Below are 25,166 nucleotides of genomic sequence, written 5' to 3'. Positions count from 1 at the left end.
TTGTTAACCACAACCTCAAGTTGAGCATGGCAGTGCCAGCCTATCATCCTAGCACTGGGAGGCTGAGGCAGGAAGACCGGAAGTTGGGGACTAGCCTGGGTTCCATGGTGAGACCCTGTTTCCAAACACTGCAACCAACGACAACAGTAACAACACCAACACACATAAAGACAACTCTAGACAGACCTTTGAGGAGGGAAAGAGGATGAACACAGAAGATTAAGAACTACTTTTGAATTTTCTTTTATTATTTTTTTTTTTAATTTAATTTAATTTTACACATCAGCCATGGGTTCCCCTGTCCTTCCCCTCCTGCCCCCGCCCCCACCTTCCCCCCAGCCCCGCCCTGCATCCCATCTTCTCCAGGGCCAAGACTCCCCTGGGGATTCATTTAAACCTGGTGGATTCAGTACAGGCAGTTCCAGTCCCCTCCTTCCAGGCTGAGCAAAGTGTCCCTGTGTAAGCCCCAGGTTCCAAACAGCCAGCTCATGCACTAAGGACAGGTCCGGGTCCCACTGCCTGGGTGCCTCCCAAACAGTTCAAGCTATTCAGTTGTCTCACTTATCCAGAGGGCCTGGTCCAGCTGGGGGCTCCACAGCTTTTGGTTCATAGTTCATGTGTTTCCATTAGTTTGGCTATTTGTCCCTGTGCTTTTCCAATCTTGGTCTCAACAATTCACACTCTTACAGTCCCTCCTCTTTCTCAACAATTGGACTCCTGGAGCTCCACCTGGGGCCTGGCCGAGGATCTCTGCATCCACTTCCATCAGTTATTGGATGAGAGTTCTAGCACGACAGTTAGGGTGTTTGGCCATCTGATCACCAGACTAGGTCAGATCAGGCTTTCTCTCAACCATTGCCAGCAGTCTACAAAGGATGTATCATTGTGGACTTCTGAGGACCTCTTCAGCACTCTGCCTATTCCTGTTCTCATGTGGTCTCCATTTATCATGGTCTGTTATTCCTTGTTCTCCCTTTTTGTTCTTGATCTTTTCTTAACTTTTTAATTTATTGTGTGGGTGGTTTGTGTGGAGGTTGGAGGGGAATTTTCAAGAGCTAATTCTCTCTTTCCTCCCTGGAAGCATAGGAGATCAAACTCAGGTAGTCAGGCTTGGCGGTGACCACTTTTACACCCTCAGCCATCCCTCACACCCATGTATGTATTGATTTATTTGTGTATACAAAAGTTGCTTAAGCTACCAGGTATGAGTAAAGGCCAGAGGGCAGCTTCTTGGAGCTCTGGTCTCTCCTTCCTCTATGCGTCATGGGAATTGAACTCAGGTCATCAGGCTTGCTAGTAAGTGCCTTCCTTAACCAACTGAGTCATCCAAACAGCCTTCAAAAATTGTTTTCACTTAAATTTAACTTTTAATGAGGAATAGAGGTGACCTTGGGAATTATCAACTAATCGTTAAGAAAGAGAAAACACATAGAGGTGAAAATGACCAAAATACATTATATACATTCATGCAATTGATAAATATTTTTTAAAAAACCCATGATTCTAGCAAGCATAGCAGCCAGAGACTAATACAAAGCTCAGAATCATATGGATGGCTTCACACACTAGGTGTGTGACCTTGAGCAAGCCCGTTCTCCTGCCTGCACACAGTCCTTCCTGTTTCAGTTGGACTGCTAATAAATCTTACCGAATCAGGTTGCCTGTTGTGAAAATCAGACAATATATAAAAAGCCCTCAATGCCTAGCAAGCCTTGCTGTGGTTTGGATATTAAATATTCCTTCAGAGACTGTGTCTACAGGCTTCTCCACCCTGTGGGGCTGTTAGAAGTTAATGGTTATCTTTAGGAGTTAGGGCCTAATGGGAGGGAGTTAGGTCATTTGGGCACAGGCCCCTGAGGGACCCAATCTCTGACTCTGGCTCTCTCCTTCTTGGTTGCCGTAAGGAAAGACACCTTCCTCACTAACACATTTCACGTTGCTGGCCTAGGCTAAAAGCAACCATTTCATGCTGCCAGCCTGGGCTAAAAGTAACCATGGAGTTAGACCTCCAAAACTGTGAGCCAAAGCAAACAGTTCTTCCTATCAGTTGACTTCCCTTGGGCAATTTTGTCATAGAGACAGAAAGCTAAGAAGCACTGGGGTCATCAACTGTTAGCTACTCAAAGCGGAAAATGTCATTAAATAGTACCTGCATGGGTGCTGAGAAGGAGATAAACAAGGAAGAATTCAGAAGATAAATCAAATGAGGCTGATCATAGGTCTATACCTAACTCCTAAACCACAGAAGAGATACTGTAGGTGCTTCGTAAATCCTGAATGAAGGGTTTTGTCAATCAGTTAATAAATCAATGGAGTCAATGAAGGGAAGTTTACTGTTAGGAAAGCTAAATTCTTTGCCTTCCACAGCCCCCTTAAGGTTCCCTAATCCCCTCTAATCTATCCATAAGATCTGGGATAGCTGCCATAATTCAGAACAGGCTTCCTGTGTCTTGTGAAGCATCTCACTTCACTGTGGTGAATTTTCAGTTTTTCCCAAAATTATTCTAAAACACATGCAAGGACATAGCAAACTTAAACACAGCTCTCCAAGTCACTTCAACACCACAACAGGAGAATGCAGGTTTAAAGTTCAAAGTTTCCTTTTGGCTTGATTTTGTTTTTATGAGACAGAATCTTGCTCTGTACCTCAGGCTGGCCTTGAACTTGAGATCTTCCTGTTCTAGCCTTCTTACTGACAGTTTATACATGTGCCGCAGGCTGCCTGGTTAGATTTTTTAAAAATGTAAAATACTGTAAGGACAATAATGTAAAATAAAAAAGACTGTTAGGCTGCTATGGATATCGCTCTGTATAAATAAAATGCTGTTTGGCCAGTGGCCAGGCAGGAAGTATAGGTGGGACAAGAGAGAAGAGAATTCTGGGAAGTAAAGGCTGGGGCGGAGAGATAAGGCCAGCCACTGCCATGACAAGGAAGATGTAAGGTAATGGTAAGCCACGAGCCAAGTGGCAAAGTATAGATTAATAGAAATGGGTTAATTTAAGATAAAAGAAGTAGATAACAAGAAGCCTGCCATAGCCATACAGTTTATAAGTAATAGAAGTCTTTATGTGCTTACTTGGTTGGGTCTGAGCGACTGTGGAACTGGCGGGTGAAAGAGATTTGTCCTGACTGTGGGCCAGGCAGGAAAACTCTAACTACATTAGGCAAGAGGGGGGATGTGGAGGCCAAGGATATGAATTATTTCCTTCTTGATCCAGATACCTTTATTTCCTGCTCTTCAGAGCAGCCATGTACCTTCAGAACTTACTTTAGGCTTCCTTCCAATTCTGAACCATGAGCAAATCACAAACACATTTGACAACAATATGTTTCTCTTGCGTAAACGTCTCTTCTAGGCCACATACATAATTACAGTCCTGTTGAGTCAGGAATACTGTCTCAGAACTGAATGTCCAAACCCGGTAACTTCCTTCCTTTTCTAACCAGACAGCAGGGCTGCCAAGAGCTGGCAGGCCCTCTGCCTCTCCCCTCCGTGTATGATTACACAGTACATATGGATAAGGCACATTGGATTTGCCAGGAAAGTTTCCTATGACTACTTATTTGAACTTTGTTGTGTACACATGTGACCAAAACCACAATGCACCAAAGCAAAAGTGAGAATGGACAGGGGCTGGGGGTGGACGCAGTCAGAAATTCTCTTCTTTCAGGAACACTGGATGTAAGTCTTAAGGCAAAGCAGTATGCACATGTCTTGGTGATGCAAACTCACTTAAGGAGAAAGAATACTTTAAAAATCACACATGCCACTGTACAACACAAATTCTTCTAGTTTCCAACATTTTAAACAAAGAAACCAATTTTTCAAATTTATTTATTTTTACTTTATGCACACTGATGTTTTGTCTCCAGGTACATCTGCATGAAGGTGTTGGACCTGGATCTTCTGGAAGAGCAGCAGTGCTCTGAAGCACTAGGCCATCTCTTCAGCCCCAAGGAAACGAGTTTTTAAAAGTCTTCAAAATATAGACGAGGTACCAAAGAAAGCACTCTGGATTTCCCTCACCCTTAGGCAGCGCCAGATTTAAACCAGACGTGGAACTCTCTCCTGCACTGACTCCCTCTAGAGAATGAGGTTTCACAACAATCTTAGGAAGTTGCTCCTGTATCCCCAGCCATAAAATGCTTACATTCTAACTTGAATCCCTCACACTCGGGTTTCAGCCTAGTTCCCTCTGTACTGCCTAAAGAGTACTGCCTGAAGGATAAAGAGCAGCCACTTATTTACCAAACCAAAATTGTGAAAGTATTCCCAGCAGAAGTTAAACACAGAGCCTGCAGATGCTTGGATCTCCTTTATTCTGCACAAATGTTTCGATAGGAAATGGGCTCTTGTTCAGTTTTCCAAACTTCTCTCTTCTTCCACAAGTTTGCAGAGAGATCTGTCCATCTTTTGGAGTCTTAATTATTTTAGTACATACCTCTATATAAGTTACAACTATTACATGTGTTAGTGTGTTTGGTCAATGTATTTTTTATTTCTAACTTGTTTCAGAAAAGCCTCAAACTTTGGGGGTACATTAGAAAACTAGGAGTGCTTTTGTGTGTTATATATTTGTGTGTGCATGGTGTATGTGTGTGTACATGTCTGTGGGTGTGTGCATGTGAGTACCCTTGTGCTTTCACATGTGTGAGTGTGGAGGCCAGAAGCTGATATCAACTGTCTTCAATTGCTCTCCACTGTTGTATGATATTTGTTTGTGTTCTGACAAATAAAGCTTGCCTGGAGATCAGGGGCAGAGCTAGCCATTAGTTAACCATAGAGGCCAGGCAGTGGTGGCACACACCTTTAATCCCAGCACCTGGGAGGAGGAAGCAGGATGATCAGGAGTTCAAGACCACCCTGGGCTACATGACATTGAACCAGTCTAAAAGAGAAACAGAGCCAAGTGGTGGTGGTCCATGCCCTTAACCCCAGCACCAGGGAGGTGGAGACAGGAAGATAAAGTGGAGACAGGATCTCGGCCCACATTCGGTCTGAGGACTTGTAGAGGTAAGAAGTTTCTAGTGGCTGCTGCTCTGCTTCTCTGATCTTTCAGCTTCCACCCTTGATATCTGACTACAGGTTTTTATTGATTAAGACTAATTAGGGTCACACTTCACTCCACCTTATTTATTTATTTATTTATATTTTTAAATATTGTTTATTGTTATTATATGTGTATGTGTGCCTGCCTGCCTGCATACTTATCTGTGTACCACATGGAGGTCCAAAGAGGGTGTCTAATCCCTTGGAACTGGAGTTACAGACAATTGTGAGCCACCAGACATGGGTACTAGGAACCAAATCCAGGTCCTCTGTAAGAACAGTGAGTGTTCTTAACCACTGAGCCATTTCCTAGCTCCCTATTTATTTATTTTTAATTAATGTATTAGGGTTAGCAAGATGGTTCAATGATTAAGCACTTATATCACTCTTGTACAGAACCTACAAGACCTGTTTCCCAGCTCCCACATGATGGTTCATAACTGCCTATAACTCCAGCTCCAGGAGGATCTGAGTTTCTGTCCTTTGTGGGCATGTACACACACACACTCACACACACACACACATACACACTCACACACACACACTCACACACACACACTCACACACACATACGCACACACACACACACACATGGGCAGGGACAATAAAAATAAAATAATGAATATGATTTGTTTTCATTTATTTTGGTATGTACATATGTGTATGTATGTGAGGGCATGGACATGTGATGGTTCAGAGGACAACTTTTGGGGATCAATTATGGCCTTCCACCTTGTTTTGGAGAAAGGTCTCTCATCATGATCATTTCTTCCCTTTTGCTGCATATGGATGCCATGCTGTCAGCCCATGAGAGTCTGGGTGAACTCCTACCCCACCTCCCATCACGCTGTAGGAACAGCAGGGTTACAGATGATTTCTTCCAAATCCATCTTATTGTGTATTTTCCAGGGAGCTTGAGTCACCAGGCTTGTATGGCAAGCACCTGTACTAACTAATGTGTCTCCCTGGACCCTCTGCCTCACTTTCTGAACCAGTCTCTCACTGAACATGGAGCTCATTGTCTCCACTAGGCTAGCTGACCAGTGAGCTCTGTGCTGGGATTATAGAACTGTGTCACTATGGCCAAGTGTGAGGACGGGAGTTCAGATCCCCAGCAGGCTTGGTGTTGCACTGGGAGCTACAGATACAGACAATTCCTAGAGCTCACTAGCCAGTCAGTCTCACCAAACTGTGACTAAGGAAGATTCCTTATATGGACATCAAGCACACACGCACACACGCACGCACGCACGCACGCACGCACGCACGCACACGCACAGATGATGTGAAGAATTTTCTGGACTGAGTTAACTGATGTGGAAAGATCCACTTTAAATGTGGGTGGCATCATGCCATGGACTGAGAATAAAAAAAGAGAAAGTGTGAACCCAGCGTTCACCCCTCTCTGTAGACACACGTGACCAGCTGTCTCACTGCTGCCAGCCAGACCACTCTGTCGTGATACCCTGAGACTGTGAGCCCAACTCAACCTTCCTTCCCTTTAGTTGCACTTCCTGGTCACAACAAGAAAAACTAATCAATGCGAACATGTTGTTCTCCAAGCACCTTCCACCACTCAGGTAAGAACTGCATTGTCAGACTGCCAAAGCTGCCCCTCTCCAGCATGACTGAGCCTCGGCCTTCAGAGCTCCAGAAAAGCACTGTCTGTGAACGATGACCTTTGTCTCTCCATCCAAATCAGCACATTTTTTAGGAAGGAGGTGTAATGCTCAAATTAAACCTGTTTTCCTTTGAAAATCCAGACATCCTTTTAAACCACGAAGAGAAGAAACACCCTCTCTTTTTGTTACCGTTACCATAAACACCTTAAGTGAATTATTAGTAGTTTTAAAAATTCGCATATAAATCAGTGGGTTTCATTATCCTATTTTCATACAGTTTCTATTCTTCCCCTCCAATGATGACCCTCCTCACACCCACCAGCCAACAGAGCCCACCGAACCTGTGAAAACCTGAAGCAATAGCCCCTTCACGGCAACACACTCCCAGGTCCCCTCTAGACTGCACCTCTCGGCTGGCAGGAGGCTCCTTTTTCACTGAACATATCCTCGGGTTACTGTCTGTGTACCTTGGTCTTCATGGGCACAAAACAGGAACACCCAGAGCAGAGAATCGGCAAAAACCCCAGCACCTGTTTTAGAAAAAGCTATCATTTGTCCTATTTATATTTCGACACTCATTAAAAATTTGGACCTTGGGCCCCGCAAGTAAAGACACTTGCTGCCGGGCTGGAAGACCCAAGTTCCATCCCTAGGACACATGTGAAGGAAGGAGAGAGCTAGCTCTTCCAAGTCCTCCTCTGATTTCCACATGAGTGTACTGGAGCATATAAATGCACACTCACACACACACACACACAGAGAGAGAGAGAGAGAGAGAGAGACAGAGAGAGACAGAGAGAGACAGAGAGAGACAGAGAGAGAAATGCACACACACACACACACACACACTCACACACACACAGAAAGAGAGAGAGAGTTTTTAAAAAAAGTTTGATCTCTGACCCTAGTGGGGAAAGTGTTGTTGTTTTAAAGGAAAAAAAAAAAAGAAGGAAAGAAAATGTTTTCACAGGGATTTATCATACACTGTAGCCCAAGCCTAGAGAACAATGCTCTATGGATTTGTGTTTCTTCCCTTGTGGGATACAGCAGACTCCTGTGATGGCCAACCACTAAAACCAGCCTTTGTCAAAAAAAAAAAGTAAGTAAAACTTTGTGTGTGTGTGTGTGTGTGTGTGTGTGTGTGTGTGTGTGTGTGATGCTGTGATACACATCTGGAGGGCAGAAGACAACTCTGGGGAGTTGGCTCTCTCCTTTCACCTATATGTGGGGTCCAGGGATCTCACTCAGGGCACCATGCTTTCTGGGCAAGTACTTCTACTCACTGAGGAATTGTTCTGCACCACCCCCACCCCCCACAAATACCCTGTAAAAATTTTTACACATTGCTATAAACTGAATATCTCTGCCTTCTCAGAATTCATCTGTTGGTACTTAACTCCCAATATGATGATTTTTGGATGAGAAGTCTTTGGAATGTGATTGTGTCAGGTGAGCAGAGCCCTCATAAATGGGATTAGAGTTCTTATAAAAGAGACTCCAGAGTGCTCTGTGGCCTCTGGAGTCATGAGGACACCAAGTAAAGACTCTATCTGTAAGCTGGAGTCAGCACTCACCACAGTCTATAACTTCTAACATAGCAGTTCTCAACCTGTGGGCCACAACCCCTTTTGGGGGGGGTCACATACCAAATACACTCCATATCAGATATTTCCATTACAATCCATAACAATAGGAAAATTGCAGTTATGAAGTAGCAACAAAATAGTTTTCTGGTTGCGGGGGTCACCACAACATGATGAACTGTATTAAAGGGTAGTGGCATCAGGAAGGTAGAGAACCACTGCGCTAGACCTCAACCTTTGACACCTACGTCATAGCCTCTAGACTAAGATAAATGCATGTTGTTAAAATCATCCAGGTTAGCCCAATTACTGTGATGTTTATGTTCGAGCAGCCTGAAGACACTAAAAGGTGAATTTGCTTATTTAGTTCTCAGAACAACCTGTCAACTCAACGAAGATATTTACAAAATTTTTCCAGTCTTCAGACTCAAGAACATAAATGACAGAGGTTAGATTTCAATCCATTTTCTTTTTTTTCTTTCATCTTATTTTATTTTTGAGACAGAGTTTCATTGTGTAGTTCTGACTGACCTGGAACTCACTATGTAGCCCAGGCTGGCCTCTAACTCATAGAGATCCACCTGCCTCTGCCTCTTGCTGTGGGTAGATAAAGTTCTGATTGGCCAGTGGCCAGGCAGGAAGTATAGGCGGGACAAGAGAGAAGAGAATTCTGGGAAGTAGAAGGTTAGAGAGAGACACTGCCTACCGCCGCCATGAAAAGCAACATGTAAAGACACTGGTAAGCCACAAGCCATGTGGCAAAGTATAGACTAACAGAAATGGGTTAATTTAAGATAGAAGAAACAGATAACAAGAAGCCTGCCACGGCCATACAGTTTCTAAACAATGTAAGTTTCTGTGTGCTTTCTTGGTTAGGTCTGAGAGACTGTGGGACTGGCAGGTAAGAGAGATTTGTCCTGACTGGGCCAGGCAGGAAAACTCTAACTACAGCCTCTTGCATGCTAAGATTAAAGTTGTGCACTAGAACACCTAACTTTCCATATTTCTTTATTTCAGAACTTGGATGTGGCCCATACTATTACAAGGAAGAGTCATATAAGGAATTAGAAAATATAGGACTGTTTGCAGAAGGGACCAAAACACTGAGGTTATATCACGATTTTGGCAACAGTTCCCAGAGGTTGCAACATATACTGCATGGGTCTGTGATCTTAAAATGCAGACACTTCCCTCCCTCCAAGACAAACTGTTAACAGAGCCTGATCGTATTCATGCTCTGAATACGATAATCCCAGCTGCTCAGAGTTTAAGAGGGTAAGGGGGATGTCACACCTGGAGGACAGCATTCTATAAAAGTCTGTTCATATTGGTGTATGGTAAGTCATGCATAAATAGAAAGTGATGATGTCAGCATGTAGACCTAATTACTGAGTTTTACTGTCCCGGAGTTTTACTGTCCCAACTGCCTGCTCCCAAAGAACCAGCAGTTGCTTCCCAAATAACTGAGTCAGAGACTTAATATAAATTATAAATACTCAGCCAATAGCTCAGGCTTGTTACTAACTAGCTCTTACAATTTAACCCATTTCTGTTCTCTATGTGCTACCCCGAGGCTTGTGGCTTTTACCTCTGCCCCATTTTGTGTGTCCAACTTGTTCTCTGGCTAGTGACTCTCTGACTCTGCCCTTCCTCATCCCATCATCCTCAGTTTGGCTTCCCACCTAACTTTATCCTGTTCAGCTATTGGCCAGTCAGCTTGTTTATCAAACCAATCATAGCGACACATATTCACACAGTGTACAGAAGGATTATTCCACAACACAGTACATTTCCAGATGCATGCCAGTCATGGATGGCATCTTCCATGCCCTTTCTACTACAATTAGTCTGGTTATTTGTTCAATGGTTGTTAAAGATGAAAGAGAGAAATAATAGGCTTTCAAATCATACTAGGGAAGTCTTTGAAACTAACCTATGTCAGGATTCTGACAACTGAGTAATTGCCCCAAATTTGCTACATATTTATGTTTACCATTAATATCAGGCCTGAGAGATGTTCTCAAGTGTCTCAATTTTGTGGATGGTAATGAGATCCCACAGCCGGAAAGTATTGGACTGAAGAGACAACCCATCTTCCTTTTATGATCTTAGAGCATTGCCCACATTGCTTCTCAGATCTGTTTTGTAAAAACTGTGATAATGAGGTGTAGACCAAGTCCCCAGGCTAAGTACCACACAGTAATCCTCATGTGCTGTGTTTACGAGGAACCAGGAGATACAACAACATTCATACTCAAAAGATCCGAACCTCCTTAGCTCCCACTTCTTCCCCCCCTCTCCTGAGTCACTCTTCACTAAGTTCCTGGTTACAACCATGCTTGCACATATTCAGTACATTTAAACAAAAACAGAAAATAGAAGTGTGGTTGCCAAGAGTGGTACTCAGTGTCCGAGCAACTCCTTGGCGTAGGTGAGACCCTGGATTTAATAATCCAGCATGGACCAAGAAAAGAAGGAGAGAAGGAAGGAAGGAAAGAGAAGGGAATGAGAGAGCGGCTTAAATATTCCACTGTTTTGAAGAAAATGACAGGTGGCCTAAATGCAGGAGTGTGCTGGTTAATGTTAATTGTCAACTTGACCTCCGGGGGACAGGCAGCCTCAGTGCATCTGTTAGGGAGTGTCTTAGTTAGGGCTAGCTTCTTCGGATGTCTGTGAGGAGGGAGTTCCTTCATTACGTTCATTGATGTGGGCTGAAGACCACTCCTTGAGCAGAAGGTCACGGGCTACATAAAGCAGAAGAGTGGCTGAACTTCCTAGCACGCATGCATTAGCTCACTGCTCTGCCCTTGAGTGTAGGTTCGCTCAAGCTTGACTGGTTCTCTCAGGCTCCTGACAATGTGACTTCTCTGCTGTGATGGACTGTCATCTGGAATTGTGAGCTTAAACAAACTCCTTTCCTCTAGGTGACTTTTGTGGGGGAATTTTGTCATAGCACTAGGGAACTAAGACACGGAACGCAGTGGGATCTACATAGGAGACCTACTTCCCCCCGAATGCTAGGAGGCAGACTTGTTTCCGGTGCATACAGTACACAAGCGGTTGCCTCTGAGTCTGTCTTCCAGGAATTCCCGTCACTCTAGCCCATGCCCCAAAGCTGATTGCTTCCAGAAATCATCCCCAGAGCAGCATGAAGTCTTGATTTCTGCTAACATGTGACAGCATGGACAGGTTGCACAAACATGAAAGAAATGAAAAGCAGACCTCCTGAAACCAGCAGTGGCAAAACTGGATGTTGGCAGGTACTATGGCTCTGCTGAGCATAGGGCATCAGCTCCTGCAGGACTACTTGCATAAGTAAATATTTTGATCAGATTTTATATCTACAGAAGTAGAGCGTAGAGTGGAAAAAATCAATATTGACATTATTCATTAAAAAAAAAAAGACTAAATCTCATTAACTCAGTACAGTCATATCATCCACAGCTAACAGTGATGGAGCCCAAAGCAGAGAAACTTTTCCCGCAGTTGGATGTTGGCTGCGTTTCAGCCAACACTACCTATGCAGAGCGGCAAAAGAAGAGAAGTAAACCCATCTGCAGATCAAAATGCTAAAACAAAATACATGCCTGAAAATCATCTCTAAACTCAAGACATATCAGGAACTTTGTAGTAGTTGCATTGTGTTGTTTTGTTTTTAGTCATTTGGTATCAGAACTTTGTTTACAAAAGGAGATCTGTTATTTACCTCTTGCAAATTTGTTCTCAGGCTCAAGAATGTATTACACGCTAATATACCTAAAGTACTACACTGACCTAGCTTTTCTGTCTCCTCCTTATGCATCGATGCTAAACAAAGTGGATGTCAGAAAGATAAAGACGTCTCTGAACAATTGTGGAGCTAGGAACTGGACCCAATATTCAGATTTCCATCCAAAGAAGAGTTGAAGTTAGCATTGCTGTATACCAACACCCTAGATGTGCAAGCATGGACATGGGGCATTGCTGGACAGACACACAGCCTTACTTCTGGGTTTTCTGCCATCCCTCAGATGTTATAGGGAACAAAGAAATAAGATGTTTTTGATAAAATGGTTAAATAAACAGTTCGCAGAGTATACTGCCCTCCTGGACAGGAATCTCTCAAGCCGCTGGCATGGCTGCCAGCAAGTACCCAGTTCTGGTACCAGTTTGGCGTTACTGTTCTTCTCTTCACTCACTCAGGTACCGGAGCCATGTTAGGTGTTGGCTTTATCCAGCCTCCGCTATCTAGCTTAGTCAGACTGCCCTCTGTACTAGATGAAGTGGAGAGGGAATTCCTAGCCACCCACTCACTGGGAACCACAAAACCCAACTCTCACCATGCAAGCCTTGGGGTAGATGGAACACGGCTTCTTTCACTTACCTGAGCACAGTAGCTGACTATCAGGAAACGGCCTGTGGCCTCCACACATTGCCACACTATTTACACAGCTGATGGAAGTTTGCCCTCATTGAAGAATTTGGCTCTAGAGGATTCCCCTTAAAATTCCCAAAGGGCCTATTCACCCTGTCACACCTACACAGATGCCTGTGGGGATAGCAACAGTGGGGTTCGTTTTCTGACTTCCTATGTACAGGACTGGAATTCCACATGTTTATTTAAAAGAAGGGGGCTGGAGCAGCACCTGGGGGGAGCTGTACAACCTAGCATTATATTTTCGAGAAGTATTTTCAGCAAAGTAAACAACCCCTACTCCTGCCACTCCAACATTCCTTGGCTTCATTCAAGAGCCTAAACTCTGCCCTCCTTCCTCCCAGGCACCAAGCTGAGCCAGATGAGACTCCCCAGCAGCAGCTATGAACCTTTCAAAAGCAGAGAGAGAGAGAGAGAGAGAGAGAGAGAGAGAGAGAGAGAGAGAGAGAGAGAGAGAGAGAGACTCAAGGACAGGAGAGAAGCATGGGGCTGAAAATTCTTCACCTTTAATGACGTGGAGGCCGACTCTTCACAGAAGAAAATACCTAGCCCATGGCTCTATCATGACGATAAGACACAGCACAGGGAATAAGATGAAGGTGAAGTTTCTTGATGCCTGTTATGCTTTTTCTTTCCAGATGAGGACCGATTTTTTCTCTTTCAGTTGCTAAGATGTATTGAAATGGCAGCTCACTGTTAGTGTTCCCATCATTCGCTGTTGACTGGCAGTGGGTCCTGGCAGCAGTCAGTGCTGCTTCTGCTGGGAGTGAATGCCTCTTTCACTGTGAAAGCTGGTCAGGGAACAAGCCTGCATCTGAGAAAGGCACACACACGATGTAACTGTATCCAGCATGTCTTCCTTCTTAATTTCCTTCCCTTACCCTAGGTTCCCCAGTCTAAATAATTAATGATACTATGTTGCTCAAATATATTCCACTAAAATACATTCAATGAAAAGGATAATTAAAAACAAAGGGAAGGGAAAAGGGAGGTGAACAGGTAAAATGGGTCACCCTGAGTGTCTCCCACTTTTCTGCTTCTAAGGAGACCAAAGTATAGTCCCAAGTTCAAGGGCTTAGGTTTTGATGTCAAACTCTGAGTTTGACCAACTCTGCTAAATGGCCAGCCATGGGACTTCGGGCAAACCTCTTCTGTTTCAATCTCCTTATTTATGTAGTTTTCTTACTTGTAAAGGGAGAACAAGGGTACTTTTCTTAAATCATATCTATGAACCCTTCAAATTCTCAGTATCTCTTTGCTGGGTCTTGAATGTGTTCCCCCAAAATGATGTGTTGTGACATGATTTCTGTGACAGCATGAATAATGTTACCTTCCAGAAGAAATTACCCATGAGAGTTCTGTTCTCAAGAATGAAATGCTACCATCTTGGCAGTTACAATCGGAAACATGGGAGACAAACATGGGTTCCTTACACAGGGATGAATTCAGTCTTCCTTTGGTTTTGTCTTGCCCTCTGACTTTCTGCCATCAGATGGCCTAAAAAGATGCCATTGCCAGATGTACCAAGTTGGCATTGAACTTCCCAGTCCCTAGAACTGTGAGCCAGTACAATTGTGTTCACTGCAAACTGCCCAGGGTGGGATTTTCTGTTGCAGTTGAGCAAAGCAGACTAAGACATGGTTATTGGCTCTTCCACTTCAAAACTGTTAGACCTAAGGCAGATCATGCAAGACAGAAACTAGAGATGAAAGTCAATAGTTCTAAACTATAGTGGACCAGAAACTAATGAAAGTCAATATAGTCCTCAAAAAAAAAAAAAGTCTAAGCATAATGCAACACCCAATCACTTAGACTAGGAGGTGAGGGGAATGTTCTTTTTCAAACACTTGATAACAAGTGGGGCTTTATTTGAGAAATTAAGGCAAATCCAGAAAACAGGAATTAAACTAGAAGATGTACCTTATAGGAGAGAGAATATCCTCTTTTAGAGAATCATAATTGAACACTTATGAACTAAAAGTTCTGAGAAATCCTGCAGGACACTAGATCACACAAAATTAGACAGGTTCTTGTCAAAGAAAACTAATTCATTTTGTGTAGCCAAGAGCACCCTAAACTATTAGGGCATTTAACCTCATTCGTGCATAAATGTTTTCCGAGTTAGTTCCCTACACTTAGGCTATGACTCAGTTTAGCCTGTGAAGCAGTATCTGCACAGCGTGGGACACCATGGAAAGTGACTGGCTCTTAACTTTCCTCCAAACCTATCATTCCGTGCTGCTCGGGGCTGTATCGTCCACGGTCATCAGACTGTGTCGTCACCAGAATCTTCTGGAAGACTTGCTAAGTGAAGATTGCCGGGCCTCATCCCGAGCCTTCTCATCCAAGTAGGAAGGAAGCCTGAGAATTTACACAGTGGTAAATCTACTCATGGGTCCCAGGTTACTGTTGGGAGCTATTATAGGAGGTGTAGATTGTGAGCAGAGAAGTACCTGCTTAATCTCTGTTTCCACATCTAGACTATGACCTTACTTAGCTCACAACTGTTTGTAAGTCCAGTTCCAGGGGGTCTGACGCCTCTTTCTGGCCTTTGTGGGTACCAGTCACATATGTGGCACATAGACATTCAGGCAGGCAAAACAGCCGTACCAGAAAATAAAATAATAAATCCTTTTTAAAAATTGTCATTCATATATATATATATATATATATATATATATATATATATATATATCACCTTAGAATTGACATAAATTTGGAACTGAAATCTAGATAGGCACAGTGTCTGCTCATGTGTAAAATTAAATCAAGATATTATAGTCAGAAGGATACAAAAAGTGACACCCTGACAGGCTTTATTTAATAAGCCCAGAGAAGGATTCATGCAAGTAACTAAAGGGTAGGTGTAGGGTTCTCCTTAAGCTCAGGTATCCTATCCAGAGGCCTAGGAAGGGCTCATACATTTGCTCCCACTTGGCCACAGCCAGGACAACACCAGGAACTCTGTTAGCTTCTGTTTGGGTTACATAAGGCATTTCATGGAAAACATCCCATCTGCCTGGGTTCTGAAACCCTATGCAAACAACTCCCAAGAAAGCCGCGCTCTGCCCACGGAGCATTCTTTAGGGCTTACTGTACATATAAGCTGAGTTCCCCACCATTATCCACAGTGTCAGCCAGGATTTTATGAATGTGTGACCTTAGGTTTTAAAAGGAGAACACAGACATTGGCAATGATCTAAACCACCCATGAGTGTCAGAGAGAGGAGAATGTTAGTGAAGAATCTGGGAGATGCTGACATACAGTGTTCAGACTCTGAAAACAGGCGAGGAATTGCCAGTTTTAATGGCTGCAGGGGTGTGAGAGCCTCCTCCATTGGGCTGCTGAGGGTGCCTCTGGGAAACAGTTTGTTAGAAATAAACAGCATATGAATAGAGCTCTGATGCTCTGGGATATGCTGGGTTTCACTGGCTGGTTTCCCAGGCTTCTTGGGTAGTTTTTGCCAACAGAATCCCAGCATTCTCTGAAGAGACTTATACACTACTGTCCTATGCAGAACGGTACCAGCCTTTGCTCACTTAAAGTGCAGGATTTTCTGGATCAGAAGCAAAGACCAGTACAAGTCAAATGAAGTTCCTAATTTACTTCTTTCATTTAGCATTGCATGACCACCTATTATGTTCTGAGTCTTGTGAGAGACGTCAGCAAACCAAAGATGATAAGAAGCATCTGTGTCGTGTGTGTGTGTGTGTGTGTGTGTGTGTGTATGTGTATGTCATGTGTGTATGTGTGTATGTGTGTGTGTCATGTGTGTGTATATGTGTGTATGTGTGTGTGTGCGTGTGTGTGTGTGTGTGTGTGTGTGTGTGTGTGTGTGTGTGTGTCCTGAGAGGCTTGGTGGAGTGCACAAAATACTCCCTGCACTATGGTAGGAAATGGGTTAACGGGAGACAGGACATTGAGGGAAATCAGAAGGCAGCAGCCTGCTGTGATGTACTTTCCAAAGGTGACACTTCAAGTGGGTGTTAATTCACTAGGGGACAGAGGGAATCCCTTTGCAGTGTGATGGAGCATGGTTTTCTCAGAGAACAGGGAGAAAATGGACATTTTGAGGATATGCTGGAGGAGACAGGGCCAAGATCTGGAGTGAACTTGGGAAATGAAAGGTTCTCAGTGCCCATGAGACATATGGTCACCAGGATAGGGGTGGGTGGTATGAAACCCAAGGCATGAATAGTTTTATCCAGTGTTCAATCCAAACACACCTGTTCAAGTCTTTGCTGAAGGAACGCTCAAGCCCAGTGACAAATGGTACCTCTGTCCAGCCACAGCTGTTTGATACCTAAGAAGATGGGAAATTAACCCCTTTCTATCCAGCCCTATCTATCTTTCTCCCCTGCGTCTCCATCTGTTTTTCTGTTACTATAACAAAATACTTGAGGCTGGGAAGTTGACATAGAATTTGTGTTTGTTTATTTTGTGGCTCTAAGGACTAAACATTTTGAGAGCATGGTGCTGAAATCTGCCTGGCATCTGGCAAGGGCCTCTTGCTGCAAGGCTGTAGGCAGAGGACAGCACCCTGTGAGGCAGAACAGTTTGCTGGCCTTGTTTTCACTTCCCCTCCTAGAAAAGCATTTAATGGCATGATGGGGCCCACCCTCGTGGCTTTATCTAAGCCTGATTACCTCCCAGAGGTTCCACCTCCAAATATTGCTCATATCTCTCTTTGGGGATTAAGTCTCTAGCACGAGAATTCTGAGTGACCTGCTCAAACTAAAGCTCCTACATTTTTGTCCTAATTCTTACCTCTTCAGAGCAATCTTGTGTCATCAAAACCCCCTTCTTCAAAGAAGGTACAAAGTCTGGTTCCTTGGTGCCCACAGGATGTCAGCAGTCTAGAACATTCCTCACATATCTTTGTATGCTTATGTGATTTGGCTTATGGGAGAATAAAGTTGTCCTTGCCCATCAGAGTGTAGCCTAAGAGAAGCCGCTTCAGCAAAAACTTCCTTCACGGTTACTCCCCAGCCCCTGACCCATACCATAGTACTGATTCCAGGAAACCCTATCAGTTCTGCATTATTTTTTTAGGCCACCTCTGGGAAGTTTTTGCTGTGAGCATCTTAGCTGGCTGGAAGGGAAATGGGGGAAGTAAGCTTTGCTTTGGAGTAGACACAGCACATGATGCCTAGACAAGAACTGGGTGTTCAGACAGGTGAGGCCAATGTGGGATGCTGTGTATTGCAAAGACAGCTTTTACAATACATCCCAGGCTCTTCTACAGTGTGGCCTCCCATCAAGAAAGAAGCCCAGTTCTGTCCCATGGACTCTTAGGTGCTCTTAGGATGTTTTTGTAACCAAGGGAATCCTGTAGAGGGCATACTGCAAAGCTGTTGAGACCATATCAAAAGACACCAGGAAACTTCTTCCTTGTTCGCTGGGGGTCCTTGCTCTGCAAGTAGCGAGCCACCACGCATGATAAGCGGTCACCCAGGTGAGAAATCTGCACTGAGGCTCTGGGTGACAGGCCCAGCTGAGCTCACATCTTTGTCTGGTGACAGGCCCAGCCATCTTTGTCATGGTCCCAAATGTGTCCTCTCATCCAGCCCAGGGACGGAAGTCAGTGTCAGGAGGAGTGGTAAAATGGCTCAGGGGGTTTGCTGAAACCCCTCACCACAGGATCCCTAACACGCAAGAGGTGCTGTTTTCAGTGGCTAAATTTGGGGATAATTTGTTCCATAGAAGCTAATGCTGGGGGCCAGCGAAATGGCTCAATGGTTAAGAGCTCTTCCAGAGGACTCAGGTTCAATTCCCAGCACCCACAGGGCAGCTCACAACTGTCTGTGATTTCAGTTCCAGGGGACCTGATACCCATGGCAAAACATCAATGAACATAAAATAAAAATAAAATTAAAAAAAAAGCTAATACAGAAAAATCCAGAGAATAGGTTCCTGACCCTACCTCTTATTCCTGAAAGGCTCACTAGTCTTCTGAAAAAGTCAAAATCATTCACTCACTAATTCAAGATTAAAGCTGAGATATTATACTCTCCCTCTCCCCAAAATGCTAGTGGGGTCTGGGATGAAATTCACTTAGTAGAGTACTTGTCTAACATGCTTAAAGCCTACACTATATAAACTGGCATGGTGGTGCATGCCTCCAATCCCAGGGCTTGGTAGAGGAAGGCAAAAGGATCAGAAATTCAAGGTCACCCTTAACTGTACATGGAAGTCTGAGGTCAGCCTGGGCTATAGACTGTGTCTCAAAACAAAGTAAAAGACAAACAAACAAACAAATAATTAGGACTTTTTGAGAACCATCAATTGACTTGGGTCCTGACTGTAAAGACAAGACCAGAAGTCATTTGTTGGGGGCCCAGAACAGCAAAGGAGTACATTGCTTATCTGACCAGGAACAGTCATTCATTTTGGGTTGCAGATACCAAAAGCATAGACCCTACAGGTCAGAGATGAATAGATTCATTATGGCTGGACAATCATAAAGGGTAGAGATTGGATGAATATTTGTTGGTGGAACTGACTGAATCAGGGACTAACTGTCAGCAATATTAAAGGCTTTGCTTATATGCAAGGGTCACAGATGCCTCAGTCTGGTGTGAATTTGGACCCTTCTTTCTTCCTTCCCTCCCTCTCTTCCTCCTTCTGAGACTTTTAGTCAGAGTATTCAGAGATGCAGGGATGGAGCCAGCCTGCTGGTCACTGTGGAGAGTTTTTGGAAGGATCTGGTGGGAGTTATCTCTCTCGCCCTCAGGCCTGCTGTGGACATCTTGACTGGAAGGATATGCTTGTTGCTCACATAATGTTTACATTCCTCTTCTCCCATTCCATGGAACTCATTAGCTAAATGTTAGCACCCATGGGTCCTCTGATGGTTCTGCAGCCTTTCTCTCAGTACCATATCAAACACGACTCTCTCTCCTGAGCTCAAAATAGCTTCTTTTTCCTAGGTGCATATTTAACATCTCTCATACTGATTTGAATAGACCAATGCCTGAGGGGAGTGGCTGACTGAAGACCAACAGATGGACCTCATAATTAGCCTGGAAAGGAATTGAGATTTCAGATCCCTTGAATCATTTCTTCCTTCTGGGAGAGGTCAGTATCATGGCCTGTATTTTCAGAAGACCTATCTCTGAGATGTTTGGGAAGCCATTTTCCTGTTGAAGAACGGGCTTCCAGTTAGTTTTACAAGAGTATGATTTTGTGTGACTTTCAAAGGACAGGGCATTTTCTCCAGCCAAATATCCCATTCTTATAGAACTGACAACAATCTGCACAGTATTCAGGATCAGGATGTGCATGTTCCACAATGAGACATTAGGAATTTGCTTTGGGAAGAGTCTTTCTTCAATATCTGTGCTTTTCAGAGATTTGTAAACTACATCTCAACTAAAATGTTAAGGCAAAGGGCCCTTTGCTCAAGGGTTCAGGCCAAGGCAGCCTTGAATGAAAACAAATGGGAGAATTAGCTTCACGGGGCAGACAGGATCAAATGTTTTCAGATCAGTTTTGACTTGGGGAGTCTAATGAAGGCCGATCTGATGTCTAGCAAGGGCTGAGGTTAGGGCACTGTCTGCCACCCTTAATCACCAAAAGGTCACAGAGTGACTGCCCCAAACATATTTGCTGTCACGGGCATTTCCCATTATTCTGGACTGTGTAGTAATAGTATATACGTTAATTATTCTATTAACAGACTAATGTCTGTTAGTTAACATGCACACCGATATTGAAATATTCAAGAAGAACTGCAAAGCACTTGTAAATGACCTACTATGCTCAGTTATGCAGTGAGCAGCAGCTAAGTTAGAGAACCCAAGGGGCTCATTTTTCTGTGGTTGATCTGCAGGCTTGTCCTCTCAGTTCCCTGAGGACAGGATCTGGGTGTGATTCATCTCTCACTACTTCTTGGTGTCTAGCACAGAGCTTTGCACACTGGAGTGACACTGTAAATAGTTTTGGAATGAATGAAAGGGACTTTCTTTAAAGCCAAGTGTAGTGGTGCGAATCTGTAATTCCAGCACTCTGGAGGCAGAGGCAGGCAGATTTCTGTACAAGGCCAGCCTGGTCCACATAGTGAGTTCCAGGAGAGCAGAGCCACACAGGAAGATCCTATCTCACAACAACCAAGTGGTGGTGGTGGTGGTGGTGGAGGAGGAGGAGGAGGAGGAGGAGGAGGAGGAGGAGGAGGAGGAGGAGGAGGAGGAAGAGAGGCCTCCTTAAAAAGGAAGGAGTGGGTTCATCTGGGCCTCTGAGAATGGTGTGAGCTGGGAACCATTTGTACAGCACTGTGTACTTGGCAACATTTCAATACACTCACAGTCTCTTGGCCAAATGTCAGTAAGCTTGTCTTACTACTGAGGAAATTCACCTTTAGAGAAACTATGGGACTCATCCCAGATGATCTGCTTTCCCAGTCTGTGGAATTAGAAAACTAAATATACATATACACAAACAAATGTACCAGAGTTTACTTATATGGCCCAAAGTGTTTGTTTGTTTGTTTGTTTTTAACAATTTTCAATTATACAACTCATTTTTGTCAGAGCTGTATTTTCATAGAGGAAGTTAGACAGCATGTTTAAACTATCTGTCTCTGCTAGACCAAATTCGTACAGAACCTGGAGAAGCTGATGGCGTTGATGTGGCCGAACACACTGATTCAATTTTTTATTCGTGCACCAGATTCTGTGCTTGGCTTTGCAAATATCCTCCACAATAAGGTTCAGCCAAGAGCGAGAACAAAACGCCGACTTGAACTTGTAGTCCAAAGAGCTGTGGCTTGGGAAGTGAAAGTCGGAGGGTTTTGGGTTTTTGTTTGTTTGTTTTTTGTTTTATTTTTATTTTTGTTTTCAAGACAAGGTTTCAAAGGTAACAGTCCTGCCTGACCTGGAATTCACTTTGTAGACCAGGCTGGCCTGCAACTCATTGAGATCCACCTGCCTCTGCCTCTCAAGTGCTGGGATTAAAGGCGTGTGCCACCACCGCCTGGCTCAGAGATTTTTTTAAAATTAATTAATTTGTTTTTACAACCCAACTGAAGTTTCTCCTCCCTCCTTTCCTCCCTTGCCTTCCCCCTCCCTCCCCACACCCATCCATTCCTACTCTGTTTCTGTTTAGAAAGGGGCAGGCCTCCCATAGTATCAACAAAGCATGGCATATCAAGATGCAGTAAGACTAAGCATCTCTCCTTGTATTAAGGCTGGGCAAGGATACCCAGTATGAGGAGTAGGTTCCCAAGAGCCAGCCAAAGCATCAGGGACATCCCTGTTCCCGTTGTAAGGAGTCCCACATATAGACCAAGCTACACAACTATCACTTATATGTAGAGGGCTTCCCATGTAGGCTTCCTGGCTGCTGGTCCAGACTCTGTGAGCACCTATGAGCCCAGGTTAGTTGTTTCTGTGGGTTTTCTTGGGATGTCCTTGATCCCTCTAGCTCCTATAATCCTTCCTCCAACTCTTCTGAAGAATTCCCCTAGTTTGGCCTAATGTTTGGCTGTGGGTCTCCGCATCTGTTTCCATCAGTTGCTGGATGAAGGCTCTCTGATGACAATTGGGGTAGTCCCCAATCTGATCACAGGAAATGACCAGTTCAGGCTACATATCCACTATTGCTAAGAGTCTCAGCTGGGGTCACCCTTGTAGATTAGTGGAAGTTTCCTTTGCATCAGGTTTCTACCTGACCCTGAAGTGCCGCCGCCTCCTCCCGCTCCCCCCCCCCATTTCCAGTCATTTCTTTCAGTACTCTTCCCCTCCATCCACCCCCCAACCTGATCCCTCAAGTTACCATCCCCACCTACCCCAGTCCACCCAGGAGATCTCTTCTATTTCCCCTTTCCAGGGAGATCCAAGGGTCACCACTTGGGCCCTCCTTGCTACCTAGCCTCTCTGAAACTGGATTGTAGCATGGTTATCCTTTACTTTACAGCTAATATCCACTTATGAGTGAGTACATTCCATGTTTGTCTTTCTGTGTCTGAGTTACCTCACTCAGGATGATTTTTTTTTTCTTGTTCCTTTCATTTTCCTGCAACTTTCATGGTGTCATTGTTTTTTTACTGCTGAGTAATACTCCATTGTGTAAATGTACCACATTTTCTTTATCCATTCTTAGGTTAAAGGGTATCTAGGTTGTTTCCAGGTTCTGGCTATTACGAATAAAGCTGCTATGAACATAGCTGAGCAAGTGTCCTTGTAGTATGATTGGGCATCCTTTGGGTATATGCCCAAGAGTGGTATATAGCTAAGCGTTGAGTTAGATTGATTCCCAATTTTCTGAGAAACAGTCATAATGATTTCCAAAGTGGCTGTATAAGTTTTCACTCCCACCAACAGTGGAGGAGTGTTCCCCTTGCTCCACATTCTCTCCAGCATAAGCTGTCATTTGTGGTTTTGATCTTAGCTATTCTGACAGGTATAAGGAATCTCAGAGTCATTTTGATTTACATTTCCCTGATGACTAAGGATGTTGAATATTTCTTTAAGCATTTCTCTGCCATTTGAGATTCTTCTGTTGAGAATTCTCTATTTAGGTCTGTACCCCATTTTTAATTGAATTATTTGATACTTGGATGTCTAGTTTCTTTAGTTCTTTACATATTTTGGAGATCAGCCCTCTGTTGGATGTGAAGTTGGTGAAGATCTTTCACATACTGTAGGCTGCTGTTTTGTCCTATTGACAGTGTCCTTTGCTTTCCAGTTTCATGAGGTCCCATTTATTGATTGTCAATCTCAGAAATGTTTAGACCTTCCCTGTGATGCTATAAATGTGGCAGTAAGGTAAAAATCTCTATACTATTCCATATCTTGACTTGATTTACATTATTCTATAGATCATTTAAAAATAATCATTCTCTGGGACTGAGACATGTGCCAGCCCATCCCATTTCTGAAGAAAGACTGGGCATTGGCGCAGTGATCAGGGCTGCTACCTTCTCCTGCCCTCCTCTTGGGAACCCAAGTCAAAAAGGTTCCTCATCACTGCTGCTTTGATCTCTTGCTCTCTATTTTTAGAACTCTTCTGTCCAATTTCCTCTGCCCCACTGCTGTGACCTTTCATGACACACTTCTCATGGTGGTTATTTTGAGATCATATTCCTTTCCCAAAGTATTACTGCAGCTAGAACCAATGTATGAGGTAGATCAACACAAGTCCACACTTGACATGTTACCACAGGAGATGAGTGAGCTGGGGTACAAAAGACAGGCACATCATCCATATTTTTAGTCATCAAAGCATTCTCAAAGGACTGACTGCTCAATCAATTCGATACCACAAGACAGCTTTATACAGCTACAGAATCTGGACATATGATATGAGGGTAATGTGTCCAGCACAGCTAAAGGGTTATGAGAGAGAGAGAGAGAGAGAGAGAGAGAGAGAGAGAGAGAGAGAGAGAGAGAAATATTTAGGAGATATGGAAAGGAATAATCATAAAGAAGATAATAGAATTTACTCTTTTGGGTTCATTTTTTCATACCTTATTCTCCCTAAGTCTCTACACCTACATAACCAGTTTCTACAGTGAGAGGGAAAGACAAAGCGACTGAGCATGCTTTGACTGTCCAGTAGTGGAATTTTTAAAAGTAGAATAAGAATAATAGAAATAGGACAGGCATTTAGGCCCAGGGAGAAACCTATCTTCCCGAAGAGGCAGGAATTGCATTTTCTCTTTGTCACTTTCTGTGCCAGACAGCTACATTAAGTAGAAAATTTTGACATAACAATAACAGTTTTTAATTAATGAGCATTTGGTATTATGTATATGTAACCAGAACTATTTTATAAGTTCTATATAAATTATATCATTGAATACTGGCAATCACAACATGAAGTACGACCTTGTGCCCTCTTTGAGAAGACTATTGAAGTGCAGAGAGGCTGCAAATCTTGGCCAAGGTCAAACAAATGCCTAGAGTTTACAACAAAGATATGTGAAGTTATACCAAAAATAACATAAAAGAGGACCAGCGAGATGGCTCAGTGAATAAAAGGTGCTTGCTATTCAAGCTTGATGACCTGAGTTCAAATCCCAGACCTGTGGAAAAGTGGAAGGAAAAAACCAACTCCATAAAGTTAATGATTGACCTCTACATAGGCACTGTGGCATGTACACCCCCAGACAGCATGCACACAAAACAATATAACAAAGTTTAAAAATGAAATACAACAGAAAAGTTATACTGGAATAAAATGCTATATGAAAATAAGATCTTGATTCACATCGAATACTTTGCCTTACTTTTGTTCAATTAATTTGTTTGAGAGCTTTGCCCTAAGCCATTGGTCTTGAAAACTTTAATCTTATTACTACACAATGTCTCCTAAGAGACATACTAGAATTTAATATGCTCAGTGCTGGAGGATGCTGCAAAGTAGACAATCTTCCAAATTGTTGGTGGCATTTTATGATAAAATGCTGTGATCTGGAAAACAGCTTCATATTATATATCAGCATTAATAAAATGATCCATACTCATTGCTCATTCTGGAAGACACCAGAAAAGTATT

Source organism: Onychomys torridus, chromosome 6 (genome assembly GCF_903995425.1).
Source record: "Onychomys torridus chromosome 6, mOncTor1.1, whole genome shotgun sequence".
NCBI lineage: Eukaryota > Metazoa > Chordata > Mammalia > Rodentia > Cricetidae > Onychomys > Onychomys torridus.
The sequence above is the reverse complement of the archived record's forward strand: the minus strand, read 5'-3'. Positions refer to the sequence as shown.